Here is a 21,449-nt window from a genome sequence, read left to right on the forward strand (position 1 = left end):
TCCGTGACTAGAATATCTATCTATACTGCAAGTGTATGAAGGGTATAAAATACAAGATAGCCTGCATATTTTTTATCCTGTTTTTAGTAAATTGAGCCAAGAATATGATTTCTGAGAGACATTTGTCCAACTTTTACCAATTATTATTAATAAAGTGAGTTTGTGGCAATTTCAGAACATATTTTGATTTATAGTCAAGAAAATGTTGACATCTTTGCACATTTCAGACACTGGTTTTACAATCTCACCATTCTAAATAGTTCTGACACATTTTTGTATGGAACGCTTTTGTAACATACCAGCTTTTTCAATAATTTTTAATAAATGTTCATATTTTCAAATCTTAACTAATAACGATTTTAGGAAAACTAATATAATTCATTTATCACTCAACATATTTTGTAAACAAATCAGATTTTTCTTCTGCTTTTTTATCGGCTTGTATATACTTGTTCATAGCTTTCACTGCATCATCATCATCATCATCGTATGTTGACCCTGTCTTGTGAGACCTACATTTCTTGAGAGCATTGTGTGAAATTTACTGATGGTATCAACTGAGTCAAGAGAGTAAGGTCAGAGGTCACATGACCTCATTACTTAATGTCGGTATATTACTGTTTACATTTTCCTTCTCACAGTTGTATATCATGTGGCGACACCCATGTATAATGGAAGTACTCACCATACCATACCAAGAATTTCTTGTCATGTATGATAGGTGGCCCACAAATCGAACTTGAGTCACGACATACAACGATATGTATGTTGAAAGGCAATAAAATGCTAATGATGTATGCATGTATATATGTATACAATAGACACCGGTGGAAAGATAAACAACAAGGCGGAGCCGCGTTGTTTATCTTTCCACCGGTGTCTATTGTACTTATGCCCGACAAGTTCACAGGATGGCAGGATTAGTCCATCTCACCCTTGCTAGACTAGATTAAGATAAAGTACACACTGTCTCACCCCTTGCCACGCTAGGTGATGATAATAACTGAGATAAAAGTGTACACATTCGGGTGAGGACACACACAGCATGCAGTGTTCACGGCGAAGAAATAAGCCATACAACATTCACAAGCCCTGATATGACTGAACAACGAGACGTGTCTAATATTATAGTGTAGCTCATCTGAAGATCTGTGTAAAATTCGTTTTTTAAATGTTTACCGTTTCTTTTGAATGGTAACAGTTGTGCCCTTCATCCTTAAACCCTTACTGTGCAGTCACTACTCCATTCATGGTACAGTAGTATGACTTATTTTTAATACTACTCGCCACAACTATTTTTCTCCGTAATTAAGTTCTCCTCGTAATTTTGGCAAATTATTTTGGTCCGGGTCGTACTCTTGCATTTCATTCTTGAGACCATGGAGGCTCCCCTTCCATGTGCAGGCATATGCTTTCTGACTTTGCCGGACTGGTTTTACTTGAACTACAAAGGTCAACCCAATTCACACCTTCTAAGTCCCCCTTTGTCTTACACTATCCAATACTGATAAGACTTCAGCGGCAACTCAGACAAGGAGGTGGTTATAACCCGCTACACAAACTTTAATATTAGCTCCGGTAGAGGACTGCTAATCCCGTACATGTCAAACAATGTGTCAACATTATGACAGATAAAGGGCATAAATTACTATACACTGTATTGTTGGACTCAGTATCTATGTGTACGTTTGCAGTAAATTCAAGTCAAGCTCATGAAAATCTAAGATTTACTTATGAGTCATAAATCTGACAGTTATACAAAATACAAATGTAGCTACATGCATGATGTCTGAAGTGAATGGCAGGTGCCTCGTGTGTATCTTGTAGTACTGTTGGCAAGATTATCAACATAGAAATAAATAAACCACTGCCCACAAGACAGAGTACAGCTAAAGTATTGAGTGATTCACAATGAGAAAACATTAAACTCTAACTTATAGAAGGCAATATAACATGATATGTAAACTAATCAAATAACTGACCTACTCAATCTTGCCCTATTCTCTCTGCTTTAAGACACAATGAACCCTCATACCGTTATCGTAATGTGTACGTGTATGATCCATTTCAAAACACACATAGTCCAATGCCAAAACACTAACCTACATACATGTACAATCATACAAAATTTAGTAAAATTTCAGCGGTGAAATACTGTCTACTTACTTGAGTTTCTCTGAGTACTAAATGGCATACCTGTTCCTGCCTGTAAAACTAGCACTAATAAACACAATTTATGGTTGTAACAACTGGCATCCTAGCCATGTGGGTCTTGCATCATCATATGCTACAGAAGTGACAGTTTGATGAATGACATCATTACAACTCATTTACATATTCACTACATAATGAGGCATATTGTACTGGTAGATCTAAATAAGGAAGTGCACTTGACAGATAGATGTTTGGATTGCATCATTCTGTAGACCATGTGTGTATATAGTACAACATGTGACACTGCAGTAACAGTCTGCATATCATATCTTGAGAAAGGCAATTACCAATAATTCAAGTTGCACTGTATATCTTTAGTAAAGGTTTATATATATATATATGATGGACAAGTATTATAATGAATACTAGTACATTATAATTTCAGTCACTATTTCTAGCAGCATACCATATCTGGGATGACAGCACATTTGGCGCCAAATTGTAAATTGTAACTTAAATACAACTAACTATATGATAGTTAATAATGCACATTATTAACTATCGTAGTTAGTTGTATTTAATTTACACTGTACATAAATACATACACATGTACTTGGGGGCAAGATCTATAGTTCGATGTAGGATAAAAATCTAACTTCTTTTAGTTGGGCCTCAGATCCTTTTCTCACCAAAATTTTTTTTTGCCCAAAATTGCCATAATTGTATTCTATAGCACAATCAATTTTAAATCAGTATGCAGTACAGTTCTGTGAATACAAAACCAGTATGTACTATGTAGTGAGAAAAATGCCACTCTAATTCCATGCATTTTCCCCTATTGTAGTGAAAATACTCCCATTTCTCAATTTGACATTTTTAGGAATAAATGTATGTGCATTTAGGAGTAAAAACAGATCCCATTAAAATGAAATTGTTTGGTTTTTTGTCGGATAAAATCTAAAATGATGCTCCTGCCCCCCTCCCCTTCCCCAAACTAAGAGAATTAATTATTTTATCCTACATGTACATTGAACTATTGACCCTACCCCTTATTACATTTTATTAATAACATTTAGTATTTCAGTTGGAGGTTTATAACATCAAACTTTCATGAAATTCTTTGACTACAGCTCTGCGAGTAGAAATTTTCATTATCAATTAAATAAAAACTAGAATGGTAAGTTATCCTGATGGTGTAAATATTGATATACTTATTTCTCTATGATCTACACATCTCCACATGTACTGTCAACCTCCAAATCATTTCAAGTCATATGTGTGTTGTTAATTCTGTAAATACCCTTGCCTGATAGTCAAATAGTGGGCAACAACTGAGAAGTTCCAATACAATAATATCAACTATTGAATCAATACAATGTCACGTCAGGCATATGGTGAGTTTATACATTTTACTTTTGATGGCTATTACCAGATACATATGCAGTAATTCTACTTAAAACCCCAGTTCAGATTACTAATTAGTTAAATTTAGGTGTGAAAAAAAAACCAGTTGTCTGGTAGAGTTACAGAAACAGAAAAAGTTGGTCCAAAACAAATGAATAATCCCATATAATCCATCTGGCCCTTTAAATTCTATTACACTAATAGTAACCTGGTCTTGAAACCCTATTAATTAACAATCCTATGATATGTGTATTCACAGAACCTAGTAGTATTTATATTTTGTACACATAAACAATATGATGATAACCCCCCCCCCCCCCCCCACACACACACACCACCACCACCACCACCACCACCACCACATGTATACTACATTGTCATGGAAACTCCTATGCCCTCAACTGAACTGTAGGCAACACTTACACATCTAACCCCTATTTAATAAACCCTCTTATTATTCAATAATCAATGTTCTCCCCAGAATAGATGCAAGGATGGTAGCTAATTTGCCTAGTAATTTGCATAAAGTTTGCATATTGATTAGCACATAACATGCATGTCCTCAACACTGGAATATACTCTGACATTAGGTATATTTTAACACATGGACATTGTGATCAGTCTTCGTATAATTATAATATTGACATTCAAAGACAGATACCTGCCAAGCACACAGTGGCCTGAGTGGCAGGGATGGTTAATGTTATAGCACCATGCTTTCTGTATAGTGGGGAGAGCACTGATAGTTATGTACATGTACCTGTACACTGTAACTTGTAAGCCATGTCAGATTTGGACATTAAGCAAAGACAATACTGTACCAATGTCTATCCGTCAAAAACAATATACATGTACTCTACCAATGTCTATCCACTTAATGAAAGCATATAACTGGGAGTAGTGAGTGCTAACACTAACAGAGATTATTTATACGTTTCAAATATTGGAAGAGAGCCAGACTTGACTAATGCATACCAGGCAATCTATATCACATGGCAACAACAATAACTAATAAATAAAAAGTAATAAAAATAATCTAGACATGTATTGATGTTATAAATTCAAATGAAGTGTTTACTTTAGGGTTGATAAATCAAGTTTGGCAAACAACATTTTTTTTTTTTGCTAAGTACTTCTGGTTTCAGAATTAATCAAATTCCTTCAGTGATACTTTCCTACAATTGCAGACATTGAAAACGGGGAAAGTCCTAAATTACTACATGTACATGTTGGTTAAATACCTTTTAGTATCATTGTTTTAGTTCACTTCTATTTTATTTTGGTAAAATGCAGAGAGAGATGCCTGAAACAACTACTGCATGTGTGTATAGTTATTTCAACTTGAATGGCAGGAATGTATGCATGCACAATTTATGCATTGGAACTTTCAAACTTGTATTGGATTAAAGGCCTGGGTTTCAATTCCAGGATCTTGCGTAAGTGTTATCGTATGTATCAGTGGCACAATAATGATTTTATTCAGGACCAACTTCTCCTATCCATCTGCCAGGCAACTGTTTTTCACAGGTAAATTCCAAAACTAATCTGACCTGACCTTAAATCGCAGGTTATTATAGTTCTCTGATACATTTGAGTATTTGACTTCAAGCCTGTTAATATCATTAGTTCTTGCGTAAGACAACACTTGGTGTAGGATGACAAGTCATCCAGCTATCCAAATACAAGGACATGATCATTTGTTGTTCATTAAATTTTAAAATAAAATTGTCCCAATTTCGTTCATATTTCTTCAAAATGTTAATATGAATCACATACTGATGACTATTTCTGTTCTTTTGGTCCAAAATCATATTGACATACAATGTATCTCAAAAAGTTTGAAAAAAATTTAAAGATTTTTGTCTACAAAGTTAAGGTTACAAAGTATGTGTACTAGATGAGTAGGGCAGCTTTCAATGGCTAAAGCAATTGATCCCTAGTCAACTTAGTATGCTGTAAGCGATACATGTATAACATAAAGTAACCAGTAGCTGACAAAAAGAAAACAGCTGTGAGCAGTAAATTTCTAAAAATGTTCACTTGAAGGATTTACAATAATTTTTGTAATTCACTACAAGTGTTTTCCTGATATCCTTACAGAATCCTATTCTGTAATAACTGTTTATTCCCCACCATCACAGTTTCTATTGACTACTTCAGACTACAAATGTGGCATGCAGAGTTGTTTTGAAAAGTGTCTCTCACAGCATGTGGTTAGAAAGGCCACAACCTTATAGAACTTGGCCACAATAAGAGTTCGTGTTGTTATCCAGTGAAAGTTAATTACCTCAGGTCACATAATCAATATTTGGTCAAATAATTCAAAGAACCAGTCAGCACTAATTAAAATTGAAAAGACTTCTTATAATGAAAAGTTGTGGTAAATTGTCCTTACCTTGTATTGATCAGAGGCTAAACAGGCTAACACTCTTTTACAACCACTTTTACCTAACACTGATTATAACTGCAGATGTTTGTAAATACTGAAGACAATGAATTTCCTGCCCTGGTTGAAATAACACAAGTTCAGAAATGAGACTAAAAAGGTTTTACAATTCCTTTACTCTTAAGAAATTTACATTAACCTAGGGATACTCAACTAATAATAATATTCAAATTAGGATTGTCAAAAACGACTAAACTAAGGATCATTAGATCATATGTATGTCACACAACTAATTACAATGTACTAAAATGGTTTGATGTATTAGTATTTATCAGAGGATCAAGAGTTAGTGTCACCTTCCATGAGAATGCAGCAGCCATAGTGATCATTTTAATTAAACTAGACAGCTACAAAACTTTTTGGCATTTCAAAAATCTGAAAGTCTAGAATTTCATTGATGACTGTTAGTGGATGGATGGACAGATGATTCATCCACCATGGAAGGTCAAAAAGACATATTGACAAATGCCACCAATCTAGTTACATGTACATGTATGTAGAGAGTACACTACAGCTACTGTGCTACAAAATGAATGGCAAGCGTTGGATATTGACATACACTACATATATATACTCTGGGGTGATAGTTATAAACATAACATTGGGGTAAACCATTTCATATCTAGAGGGGTGCTGCAGAATTTCTGAGGGGAAAATAGTGCCAATGGCATTGCACCACAACTGTACAGTTTCCACCTGCCTATAAAAGAACTATTTGTGTACCCATCAGTGAATACATTTATTTTCTCACTGTCATAGTCTAGAGGTACTTTTTGTGGTGTATATTTGCATACATTCTTTGAATGTTTATGCACTGCTATTCTCAATAATGTTATTTTCAAATAATATACTGGGATTTGGCTGTTGCTATGGGAGTGATCATGGTTGTTAGGGCCAGTCATTTCAATGTTTTGTAAGCATCAGCATACTGACACCTCTAGAAACGTGCCCTTCAAAAGATGAAATGGTGAGACAGACAGACTATGTTATAACCTGTACATGCAATTTATAGTTAGAGCCACACTGTTCACCTGAGTTTACAAGAATACTCAGTCCTAACTTGTCATGTTTAGAATTACCCCTGTAAATATTTTATGATCTACTTAACCTAGTATCTATTGTTACCATTTACACCTCCACACACAGTCTAGTTCCTATACAGTATTGTTACCATTGACACCTCCACTCACAGTTTAGTTCCTATACAGTATCGTTACCATTTACACCTTCACTCACATATAGTCTAGTTCCTATACAGTATCGTTACCATTCACACCTCCACTCAGTCTAGTTCCTATACAGTATCGTTACCATTTACACCTTCACTCACATAGTCTAGTTCCTATACAGTATCGTTACCATTCACACCTCCACTCACAGTCTAGTTCCTATACAGTATCGTTACCATTTACACCTTCACTTACATAGTCTAGTTCAAATACAGTACCGTTACCATTTACACCTTCACTTACATAGTCTAGTTCCTATACAGTATCATTACCATTTACACCTCCACTCACAGTCTAGTTCCTATACAGTATCGTTACCATTTACACCTCCACTCACATAGTCTAGTTCCTATACAGTATCGTTACCATTTACACCTTCACTTACATAGTCTAGTTCCTATACAGTATCATTACCATTTACACCTCCACTCACAGTCTAGTTCCTATACGGTATCGTTACCATTTACACCTCCACTCACATAGTCTAGTTCCTATACAGTATCGTTACCATTTACACCTCCACTCACAGTCTAGTTCCTATACAGTATCGTTACCATTTACACCTCCACTCACATAGTCTAGTTCCTATACAGTATCGTTACCATTTACACCTCCACTCACATAGTTAGAAACCATGTTGGCATCCAAACTAGTTGTTCAATAAAGAATTTAGGAGTTTACAAGTGGTCCTGTACAGAATACAATGTATATATATCACATAGATACACAGATATAAACACAATGTACATGTACACACAGTAACTGTATTTCAATCTTTTATGTGAGGAATCATTTCAATGACGATTTTGTTTGAAAACACACTCTTCTCCCCAATACAGAGAAAGTATGCTGCTAACATCATCCTTGCCACCCAGGATGCCATGGTTGACAGGTTTCTGCCAATATGCTTCAAAAGTGTTCTGCCAAAGTTTTTAGTAATCTTTGAATCACAAAGTTATTATAATAACATAGTTCACATGAAGAGAAATGGCTGATACCAATAACCATATGTTAAATGTACACATGTCCGAGTGTGTTTCAATGTTGAAGACATGCATATTACATGCTGATCAGTATGCAAATTATCATGTAGATGATATGTACATTTTTATGTAAATTAGATGTACATTTTTATGTAAATTAGATGATATCTACATTTTAATGTAAATTAGATATGTACATTTTTATGTAAATTAGATGATATGTACATTTTTTTGTAAATTAGATGATATGTACATTTTATGTAAATTAGATGATATGTACATTTTTATGTAAATTAGATGATATGTACATTTTTATGTAAATTAGATGCCCTCCTTGCAATCTATCCTGTGGAGAACACTGAAAAATACTAATCAGAGACAAACTTGGTTAGGAAAAATGTTATTTTCATTCTTTTCTTTCCCTGGCCAGTTTTGAATAGTCTATAACAAAACCACCTTAGGCCTAACAAAAAAAATTGTGTGGTTCCGATTACACTCAATTTTAGAATAGGTGGGGTAGGTGGATTTTTTTTTTCCAATATGTGAGTCTCTAGTTCAGGTAGTTATGTTTTCCGTTGTTTTCCATATGGTCTCTGTGTTATTGGTTTCTTCTCATCAGATGTACAGCCATTACAGATTGGAAGAATAGTTTTATATGTCTTTTTCCGTTGAATTCAGTTTTCCGCATCAACTATTTCTTGCGAGAATTTACAATTTTTACATTTTTTATTATTTTTTTCTCAAATACGTTAAAAAAAGTTTAGGATCAGCATGAAAAACTAGGTGGGTTCGGGTAACTGGAACCAAACAATATTTGTTATTATGCTAGCATACTAATGTACTTTGAGGTACATATACATGGGGGGGGGGGGGGGGGGGGAGGTGTTAGCAGTTTGAAATTCTAATTACAATAGTTGAACAGTTCTGCACAAATGACCCTTCTTACCACTTTATGCTATGCCATGTTAGTAACATACCTGAAATGTATTTCAAATCAATGAAATAACAATTAATGCAATGTTTAGTATTGACATTATACTAGTAAATACATGTGTCTGTTAAAATCAATCATTTCAGTCAGTGACCCAAAATAGTGCCAACACTGTGGTATAGTTTCTAAGCAGGTACATGTATAAGCTCATTTTAAAACTGCTTTTCCACTTGCCTACCTATCCTTGTTCGAATGCTAAGCATACTTGAGTTCATTTGTGAATGTTTAGCTCTTCCCTGTCCATCCCTGTTACATTGTATCTTTGCAATATGCACTGTGACTCACCATTTGACTGTTGCTATGGGCATGGCCATGGCCATGGTTACTGGGTCACTATGCCAAATACAACATCTTCAGATGTGTGACATCTTCAGATTGACACCGGGCAACAACCCAACTCAATTTCAGTCTTATTCACACAATGGTTTCCACAATAAAAATATTTTAAACCCAAAATCACATTTTCAAACCCCAATTTATATATCATCATGTCCCATTCCCAAATAACATCAACAACCTCAGGGGTGTACAAATCATTTTGTGAACTGGTGGTCCCTGGACCAGTGCCTTAAAAAATCCAGTGGTCCTGCTGAAAGAATTAGTGGTCCCAGGTCCCGCTAATGTGAAACATTAAATCTTACGGTACCTATCAATCTGTATAGACAACTTTTTAACATATAGTTATTAACAGTAGTGTACTGGTCCAACGGACCAGACAAGGTAAAATTTGTGTGGTCTGCCCAAAAAAATTCCTAGTCACGGACCCAGGACCAGTGGATTTGTTCACCCCTGAACCTGTATGAATAGTTAGTTGGATTATCATTGTCGACGAACCAATATTTTCTTTTGGAAAATTGCAAATGAGTTATAATATTTTTCATAGGAAAACTCACTGTGTTGTGATTTTAATATAATTATATAATATTCAACTCAGGGGATGATAAATAGCTGACTGGTAAAACTACTCAAATACAATATTTCATACAAACAAAAGAATAATCCCTTCTATTCACACATCTATAGATTTCTACTCACTTGTCACTATTTCTAATGTGACCCACATCACTCCCTCCCCTCCCCTCCAACACCCCCCCCCCCCACCCCACACACACATACACATTTTTCTGTAAATCAGTGTGTAAGCACTGAGTCTGGATTATTTGTATTTTTCTCTATAAATTAGTATGTTAGATTATGGGCTATCAATTATCAAAACTAACAATACAGTGATCTATTTTTACAATTCTATATAATCCCTTTTACATACAAATAACAATGGTTTGACTCGATTCTATTGGAACTTGTAAAATATACTTATTGACAAAAACGACAGCTCAATGTTTCTCACGCTTTTCAAACAGTTGTACATGTACTACCCTCTATTATTTGTATGGAGAAAACCAATCAGCTGTTTTCACCACTCTAGGGAATTAATAATAATAATAATAATAATAACAATAAAGTGGATTTATAAAACACCTAATGTCTCTCTCTAATTGTTGTGTGAGGGTATCTTCTGAACTTGTCAGTCACTAGCAACAAGTTGAAACTCGGAATTCATTGATCAGCTTATAATTCTGCTTCAATGACATGGATCAAATATCAACAACAGAATTTTTGCTACAAATCTTACTCTGTAAGAATGCAAAAAGCCTAGTAACACATTCTGCAGTTGCCATGGCAACCAGTGAGAGCACATCTGGAGTTTGGCTACATTGATTCTGCATTTGTTTGGTGATTTTCGTAGTACAGAAATTTCAAAAGGGCTTGGCATTCTTGTTTAATACTTTCTTTTCAAATGAACATTCACCACAAATGCATTTTGCACATTTAGGGCACATACTGTACATATATAACTAGAGCTACATTCACTCTCATTATGTCAATACTTTCTAACTTTTCATATACATTTGCAGGTCAAAATAAATTGATTTTTTTTACAGGTTTTTGATACAGAGAATGTTATTATAAGAGAGTAGAAAGATCTGAATTTGCTATAAAAATGGACTAACAACAAGCAATTGAAACATATGTACTTATGAAGTAGTGTTCATTTATTTCTGTATTATTAACAATATATTATAATTTATTAATTATTTTGTATATAAAATTAATTGGTGTTTTGTTCAAACAGAAAGACTTGACTTTTGGTTTCAATATTATACATATACATGTACAATTCTACTTAACTTATATATACTAGTAAAACAATGGCATATACTAATTACATGATTTACTTTTGGTATATTAGTCACTTGACAGTTCTTACGTGCATTCTTGTTCATTAATCAAGTCTTCATAAAACATATGGTCCCCATGATATGTAATGGATGAGGATTGGGTATTTATTTTGGATTTTTAATTTATAAAACAATTTTATCATGGCTTCCTACTTGAAAAATTAATATCAAACAACAAATTACAAAGTCTGTGTTTGTAACAAAACTGTGAAAAAAGTTTTGGTCAAATTTGCATATGTTGCAATGTGCATATGTTGCAATGTGCATATATCACCTTTGTGCCAGGTTTGATAAAAACAAAATGGTTGTCTGAGAAACGATGCATTACAGTCAGACACACACATGACGGAGCTCACTTAATTAATAGTCCTGCCTTTCTTCAGGAAACTGATATTAAGTATTTACTTGCGTTGTGTTGTTATTTAGTACTCTTTACTTTAATACTGACAGCAAATTATGTTTTAGTTCCTTTTATCTCTGAGCATGGGCCATTTTGAGTGTAAGACCATGCGAGTCATTGTTAAATTCCTACTGCATTTTTTAAAGAAATGTGTTTAAAAAAATCTTTTTGAAGCCTTACGATGTGTCCTCGACATTTTCAAGTTAGGACCAGTGTGAAATATCCCTGTAACTGTTCTCTGCATGTGTGCAGACATTACATGCATTTTATTCCCTAACTCCATGGTATTTAACTATGCCACATGTAAATTGACAAAGATGTCCCAAGGTAGAAGGAAGGCTAACATGGAGGTCAATATGATGTATTTCCATTATACTCAGTAGTTGTCAAGTGTACAGTTACAAATTTTTTATTGATTTTTTTTCATTTGTCTCTGTTTGGTTGCAATATATCCTAAATTCCTTGACATAAAATTAATGGCTGTACCAGGCACATGTAGGGTCACTTCACAGTTTTTGCATTCTTGTAAATTCCTTGACATAAAAACAATGGCTGTACCAGGCACATGTAGGGTCACTTCACAGTTTTTGCATTCTTGTATAAAACATAAGGGTTTTTCACTTTGTTTTCTGTTATTTATTGCCAATCTACTGACAATTTTCCTTTTTTATCTTAATACTTCTCTTTTCATTTGAGCCTGTGCCAATTTTGAATTGAACTTTTACCAAAGTCATTAAGCAAACTACCCCACTAAAATACAATTTACAGTTTCCAACCAAACAGAACTTGATTTAGTGAGGTACACTGAACTTGGGTCATAATTTAGAACTTTAATAGAACATAATTTAAAGAACAATGAAAGTAGACAAAACACATATAGCAAGCAAGGATTAAACTGAAACTCCAATCACCCTTAGTAGTACGTAGTTGTAATGTCACTTGCCATGTGGCAAAAAATATTTTCCTACCCAGTAGATCAATAAAATATTGGATCGTAACCAAGAGTGACAATTAGCTATTATACCAGACATAAACCAAGTTATTGTGTATTGTCTTTGAACAGAAAATATGGATTTATAAACCTTGGTTGTTCTACATGATGACAAATGTTTGTCTACGTTATTGGTTCAGACTTCTGTGGTACCCAAAATGAGTCAAAACATAATATTGATTTGGCCAAGTTTTCATATAATATAATTATATTATTCCTCCAATATTTTCTTTATTCTGTCAAAGAAAATGAAAGTGACTTAAGCAATCTTATGTCAAACGGATTGTAGACTGATATAATTATAAGATTATAAATAATAATATTAATATTGGTACAATGTATAACTACTAGCACTTTCCCACAGTTTGCTCAAAGCAGTTTACAATTATTACCCTGGCATAGATCTATAGTGGCACAATAGCTTCTATACTTCATCAACTCCCTGGGGAGCATACAATCCATTGCAGCCTCTTTAATTGTGTTAGGATTAAACTAGAATTTGAGCTCAGCAGAAAAGTGGAGACTTGTGTTGTCATGACAAATCTCACTATCATGACTATATAACTTGGCTTATTAACAACTTTATGCTAAATTGTCATTGTTGGTAAATGTCTCACTTCAGAGATATTGGTAGTTACTTCAAATAAACAGTTGAGTTGTAAAGCTTATATCAACATGATAATTTCAACAGAATAATTAGAATCAAATCCAATTTTCTCTCTAAGACTTTTTTTCTATTATTGGCTAATTTACACATGAATAATTGTGGTTGATATTGTTTAGTAGCTAGCTGAGATAGCACATGACTCCATCTCCTGTAAAACTCTCTGGGAGAACACTCCTTATTCACAAAAATTCAAATGATCTTTTGAAAACTACAATATTCGATATAGATAAATGAACAGTTTTTACTCCAACAATCTATTTTGTCCAATCCATTTGCATCACATAGGATACTTGTATGTTAGTTAGTGTATTGGACCATTAATCTCTCTAGTACAAGATTGGCGGCCTGCCAATTTTTGTCAACTATCACTAAAATTTGGTTTCATGTTGAAATAATAGTAAGATTAAAGAAGCCATAGATAAAGAAGTCAAAAGATCAGAGAAAATGAACAGTTTATTTCAAAAATCAAAGTAGTTCTTTGCACTTTTTTGGTTTCTTTTTAAGTTTTTTTTTTTTGCGATTTGTCTAGTTGCAATCACATACTTACTTTACATTGTTACAATTTAGAACTGGATATAGGGCCACTTGTTTGATTTGGGTTAAACGTCGGAACGAAAAAAGGCACAAAAACAGACGAAAAATCCCTCAAAATCACATCAAGCGCTACAATTATTGCAAAATGATGGTACATGTAACAAGGCATGGAAACTAATGCATCTTAAAATTAGACAACTTATTCACTAAAACTTGTCATATATTTTACGATGACTATAGTTTCTTAGCCTTTGCAGTCAACCCAAATGGCCATACAACAAATTTTGTACATGCAACATTGCAAGGTACTTAGAATGAAGCAAGTATCCATCCCACCCCCTTCCAATAGAGTATTCAGTCTGTATGATTTATTATACATGTGTGAGCTGAGTCCATTGTGTCTACATCACCTGGAATTACCAACTGGATACAATACTACAGCACATGATAAAAGGTTGCCATAGCTTTGTGAATGACCAGACAATCCATACCAGCATGTGGACTTTACATATACTGTCCAATTAACAAAACTTTAAATAAAGCCAATACATGAAACCAATATATGAGGCAACTAGACAAAAATGTTTTCACCTTTCTGTCCTAAACATTTAAGTGTATACCATATGGTGAAGTCACATTTTAAGAGAAGCATGCCATGAACACATGCTAAAAATAGTTGGAAACAAATTGAAATAATTGCATCATTCCAAATGATCGTGATATGCATAGCATTTTTCATTTTCAAACTTTGTGACAATAATCCATGATAAATGTATACCATGGCAAAATATTCTAAATTTGATTCAAGTAAACTTTGGTATTGTGTATTTCTATTGATGTTAAAATCTCACAGAAACACAGCATGTAAAACTAACTCAATCGTGAGTTCTAAAGGTGCAGTTATTGGGTTGCATAGCAGCTACTTATTTCAGTGAATTAGTGTATGAATATTGTATAATTAGCTATTACTCCCCAATATTTTACTTCGTTCAGCCTTAAGGGACCCTAGTCACTAGACAAGTAGTGACAAGCCTTTGGGTCACAAGTATTTTGTGGTTGAATAAAGAAAGATATTGGGGAATAATATCATTATACCATCGCCAATAATATTGTTTTTTAAATAGGGGAAAGTAATGGCAATTCTGAGTATTTTGACTCATATTTCGAACACAGCCAAACCAATGACATAGACACACATTGTTGTGACATAGACACGTACTGTCAGGACATAGATAGACCAGAATATATATTCCTTATTTTTTGTTGATCCTGGCTTGGGTATGGTGTAATCGTACCATATGTGGTTGTCTCAGTCTCATGTTTCTCCATGCTAGGTTCTAAATCGTAATTTGCCTGGGAAAAGCATGGAAGTGGCTAGCACTTCCATGGGAAAAACTAGTCCTGCTTGCAAACGGAGTAAAGTCTTGCCTCCTTCTAATTCTCCGCTTCAAGTTCAAAGAGCTAGGGACTAGGGGAAAAGCATGACTATACTAACAAGATCACAACAAAAGGGATATTTTGTTTCCTTTGTTTTACTTTTACTGCCAAACAAAGGCAACAAATAGTCCATCCAGATTTAAAAGTGGCGGGAATTCGACATTATTGACTGCGTATTCTTCTGTATGGAATTTGATAGATACTTCAACTAATAAGCTTACAAAACATCTGCGAAGTATTTCAGATCAAACGTTTTGTTGAGACACGGTCCCTCTATCACCGGCTATGGTTGCATGGCACCGGGAGGGAGAGAACATTTAAGTTCCTGTATTTTGCCCGTTTGGCGTTTTATTAAACAATGCTCTGTGACACTCAGGCACATCAAGATGATATTACAAATCATAAAGTAAACTCGACACATGTCGCCCAAATCGTTTTTCCCGCGCGAAACTAAATACCTTTACGATCAATCACCTGGGAGCGACTTGAGTAGTCGGTGAAAAGAATTAGCATAATCTATTGAACCACAATAAAGCAGTCCGAAAGCACACCAACAAAGGCATGGCTGTCTTGTGAAAAGAAACGCCTTGAAATGAATGGTGGAGAAATCATGGAACGACATTATCTGGGTCAAAAAGATCACCGGTATCACAAAAATGTTTACAATCTGTTAGGTTTGGCAATGTTTGTTCAAACGTATGGTGAAGAATGACGAATGTGGTGTTGCTCGCCGTGTTCATTGTTTATGTAGGGTTTCATGACCGACCTGACCGCGATAGCAACAACTTTGACTTGATTGTTTACATCTGCGTGCTAACGCGACCTCGCTAGTGTGCGACTACAGTAAACTTTGTTTGAAACAGTGAATTTGCCCCGACTTGCCCAGCACCGGGGCCCAACAGTACCCTTACACACAGACGTCAATATTTACAACGTACGGTTGATAATTTATAGTCTCTATAATGTGTAAAAATACGATACAATATCAGCAATGGAAAGCATGCTGGAATATAAATTCCCGGGATAAATTCATTGTGTACAATCATGGCCGGCTTAATAACAGCACCGGTTCCCCAAGATAGTCTCTATTCCCAAACATATGTTTCTATAAAACTTGGCTGCTTACACATTTACGTAATTCACACCATTCTAAATATAAAATATTATGACACTTACCACACTTGGTGTTAGTAGTTGGTGTGTCGATGCAAAGTCACGTCCGTTAGGAATGTTGTTGCATCATCAATGTGTGAAATGTGTATGACTGATATGGCGCGAAACTCGGAACGCAAAAAGAGAGAAAGTCATTCGTCGACACAAAACTCATTTACATAGTTAATGAGCATGATACAAGTGATATGCTAATATTCTTTGTTGACAGTGTCAATTTCGCGCCAAAAATGGTATCACTAAATAATTTGCATACCATACATTTGTCAATGGAAATCACAACTTAATTGTATATAATCATAGACCCTCGATATAATCATTCAGCATCGCGTTTGAAAAAAAGTAACAATCGATTTTTTTATTTTTTTTCAATTTAGAACATATTTGAACCGTAGAACATGTGCAAGAAATTATGCAGGCTCCACCTTATTGACTTGACCTCGGTACCTCGGTTCATGAGAGTGCCATAGCATGGCATGGCATGCACGCTGAGACCCGCCTTTATTTTTATCACGACAATACAACGTGGTTTGCGAGGGAATGGAGCACGTGTTTAGCAGCTCAGTTGCGTAAAAACGAAAGTAAAGGTATTAGTAAGCAAAAGGTAATGTGTGAGGGCGCTACAAGTTTGGCTCGCTTTTAGGGACTATCGTATTGTATCATTTGGCATGATTTGTAAAAAAAAAAAATAACCTTATCAATCCAGAGACATGACAATAACTTTCGAACATTCGAGTTATAAGTAGCCAAAGCATACTCATAATAGTTGCATTTGTTAATTTGAAGGTAGTCTGCTTCACTTACCTTCACAAGAAATGTGACTTTTATGAGTGTTTCTGCATTTTGTAACTTCTTTTCTGTACTGTATGTTGGGTGTTTAGAGATGATGCCACATTGTTCCAGTGTTTCACAGGGAGGAAATGGACCGTTTCACAGGGAGGAAATGGACATCAGTTTTTGTTATGTTATGTTATGTTCATTCATTCATTCATTCATTCATTCATTCATTCATTCATTCATTTATTCATTTATTCATTCATTCATTTATTCATTCATTCATTCATTCATTCATTCATTCATTCATTCATTCACTCACTCACTCATTTTATTGCCAATTTGAAAGTCAATATATATGTACATGTCAATAATGACCACATAAGACAAAAAAAGGAGAAACAAAATGGCAATTTGAAGTCCAAAAACTAGCTTCCGCTAATCGAGTTTGGCTCCACTGCTAATGGAAATAATAAGTTAACATTCCAGGCTTAATTAAATGAACGTATAGATTATAGCCATAACACAGACACAGAACTAATTATGACAAGACAAAGAACCATAATGGAAAATTTACACATCAGAAATTATATATTCTTTAAGCGCTTTCCTAAATTCATATTTTGACGTCAGATTTTCCATAGTATTGGAAGACTATTCCAGAGTTTAGCACCTGCATATGAGATTGAAAATTGTCCGACAGCCGTATTTGTGATAGGAATAGATAGAGTTTGATAACACCTCATAACTATGGTCTACACTTGAAGTAATCATTCAAATGATGAGGAAGATATCCATCACATAATTCAAAAAATAAAATTTCCAACGCCTAGTTGGTTAAGTTTACAAATACTGAGGAGACATGAATTCTTCAATCGAAATAGAATACCAGACTTTTCCTGAATATTTTTTGTCCCCTTCTCTATTTCCAAGTCAGGTATTTATCAATGGTAACCCCAACAAAAGAAGCTTTGTCTACCTGATTTATAACACAATCTTTAACACAAAGAGATCCATGCTGGTAGACCTTCTGATGCTTGCCATGGAAAAATATGTAATTTGTCTTTGCATTATTGATTTGTCAGTTTATTTACATCGCACCAGTCTGTTATAATATTTTTGAAATGATAACTGACTTGATCCTGGTTTACAATATTTGTTTTATCTGAAAATGTGTGAAATAAATTAGAATCGTCCGGAAAGAGAAATCAAAGAAGTAAGGGGGATTTTGAAGGTCATTGATATAAATTAAAAACAGGGTTGGGCCAAGTATTGACCCTTGTGGGACCCCACATGTACTTGACATCTTTTCGGATTTATTTTCGCCAATAACAACAAATTGCGTTCTATGATTCAGGTAGTCTGAACACCATTGCAAAGGCATTCCTCTAACTCCATAATATTGAAGTTTAGACAATAGTATACTGTGATTGATCGTATCGAATGCCTTTGTAAAATCTATTAAGATTCCTATGGTTGGGTTTCCGTTGTCGATTTGACTAATTAAGTTGATAACTAGATTAATTAGTGATAACCTTGTACTATGCTTTTCACAGAAATGTTATGTTATGTTATGTTATGTTATGTCATGTCATGTCATGTTATTTTTTTTATTAAAGTGTCCTGTGTGGACTTATCGAATTATACAGTACCTAAACATCACTGAACAATAGTGAACGAAGTATTAAAGTTTGGCTGTGTATATGACTATATGAACTTACAATTCAATCAAACATCAGACAACTAAAAGACCTAAGCGTTGGCTGGGGTCAGAATTTACGGGGCCGGGGGATTGGGGAGAACTTATTTGGGTCAATTTTTTTTCACAGCCCCATCTTCGCACTCTAAAATAATTTCATGCCCATGAACCCAAGAATTTTCGTACAAAAGATAAATTACAGCAATACATGTGCAAAAATAACACGTGGCACCATTTGGAACATCTAAAACATTTTGAGAAAAAAAAGGTACCTTAAACTTCAAAATTGCCCCTGCACAAAACTTTGGAGACTGTCTTTTCTTTTGGCAATATGGCATTCAATCTTTTTTGCAAGTCTTACATTTAATTTCACAATATTAAAGGACGGTATAGTTTTTGATAACTTTATATTCATATATGGTCTTCTTTTGTTATCAATATAATGTGGTTCAACAGGTATGAAAAGGAATTGTGGCCATGGCTTAAAAGAATATGTTTAGCTGACAACGATGATGGAGTTTGTAGGGCAACGCCCCACAGTGTCAAAAGACTGTTCCAGATAATAGTAGTACATTCACATTCCACAAATAAATGAATAAGGGTTTCATCCGCTATAGGTTACGAACAGTACAGAGACTACTATTGACTGTAGGTGGATTCATATGGTGAAGAATAGTATTTGTTTACAGAATATTGTGATTTATCTTCTATTGAAATTCCTGTAATTTAGACTCTATGGTAACCTTAAAGGGCAGTAAAAAGCCTGTGTAGTGGACTCAATCATTGCTGCAAATATCAAGAAAGCAAGAAAAGAAAAGCCTGCTTTTCTTAGGAATGAAATAATCTTCTGTTATTCGTTTTCTAATAGTTTTGACTTGACACGTTTTAAGTGGAACTAATTTTCCTTTTGAGATAAAAACTAATCGGTCTTTCTGGCCTAATGAGCACCGGACTAGTACTGCTTCTTTTCCAAAGAAAAGGGATTGCCTGCAGAATTCCTCTCCAGAAGAGAAAGTGATTAAGATTACATCCTAATGAATTAAGGTTGTCCCAGCCTTTTAACTGATTTTCCTCATTATTTCTGCTATAAATACAATACCTTTCTTATATTAAAAAAAAATAAAAACCGACTTAATATTAACTACACTCCAAAATACAAGCATTTCGTGGTAAAAATTAGGCAACGCAATTGGAAGTAATTTAACCTTGTTATTGCACCGAAAAACAAGCTTACTCCCAAATGAAGTGAACTATTTTGTAAAGTACAAGGTAAACGACTGCTCATGAGGTTTGAATGTTCAAAAAAGTCTCCCGTGAGAGAGAGAGAGAGAGAGAGAGAGAGAGAGAGAGAGAGAGAGAGATAGATACAGATACAGAGACAGACAGACAGACAGACAGACAGACAGACAGACAGACAGACAGACAGACAGACAGACAGACAGACAGACAGACAGACAGACAGACAGACAGACAGACAGACAGACAGACAGACAGACAGATAGAAAGAAACACAGAGGAAGGCATACACATACACAGATATATGCATCCACATATCTGTTACCCAAATCATAAGTGAATATAGGTCGTAGAAGTAATTGAGGCGAAGCCGGAGAAAATTTTGATTTACTCGGTAAACTATCCCTGGGGTTTAATTTGGTTCAAATCATGAGCAAAATATTTCGGGGGGGGGGTCCCTCTCAGACCATCAGAAATGTCATGCCCCTTTGAACCCGCAATTATTTTCATGCCCCCTCCACCATTTCTCCCCACCCCCTGCTGTAAATTCTCATCCAAGCCAGTTCTTGTAGTGGTCTGAGTTCAAGTTCAAGCTTACAGTCAACTCAAAATATGACGAGTAGAGGGGCACTAGGAACAAAGGGGGACACTAACAAGTAGTTCGAGAACGTCTTTTTTTTTTATGTTGAAGTCAATGCCTTACTGTCTATCAGATTCGATGTCTGTTGACATGGTAACTAACCCAGAACAAAGTATGGAAGAAATATATGAAGAAAGGTGATGTATTGGTATATATATATATATATATATATATATATATATATATATATATATATATATATATATATATATATATATATATATATATATATATCAACGTCTATGATAACAATAAACAATGACAAGGACTTCTAAAGTTAAAAAAATTGTGAGTCGTGTTAAGTTAATTTATAGTATATTTTGATATGAATGGAATATATTTTGTCTAGTATCACTATGGACATGGACTAGGGATCGATGCTTTTGAAGAGCATTCAGTTTAGCGGCATGGATGTACTATGATGTTGTTTGTTGGTCACAGTCCGTCGGTATGA

The 21,449-nt window shown here is 34.6% G+C and overlaps 1 protein-coding gene across 3 annotated transcripts in view; it reads right to left on the bottom strand.

Moving 5' to 3' along the window:
- Positions 1-16,724, bottom strand: part of LOC144437162 (b(0,+)-type amino acid transporter 1-like) — a 58,162-nt gene extending 41,438 nt beyond the window's left edge. For 2 of the 3 annotated variants that reach the window (XM_078126033.1, XM_078126031.1), the window contains exon 1: positions 2,167-2,283. The gene's annotated coding sequence lies outside the window, so the exon portion shown is untranslated. Of the gene's footprint in view, positions 1-2,166; positions 2,284-16,652 lie in introns of those variants that run through there. The other variant, XM_078126032.1, reaches the window with a different exon arrangement.
- Between the last annotated feature and the right edge of the window lie 4,725 nt (positions 16,725-21,449).

This window comes from Glandiceps talaboti, chromosome 7 (assembly GCF_964340395.1).
Source record: "Glandiceps talaboti chromosome 7, keGlaTala1.1, whole genome shotgun sequence".
In the NCBI taxonomy this organism is placed as follows: Eukaryota; Metazoa; Hemichordata; class Enteropneusta; family Spengelidae; genus Glandiceps; species Glandiceps talaboti.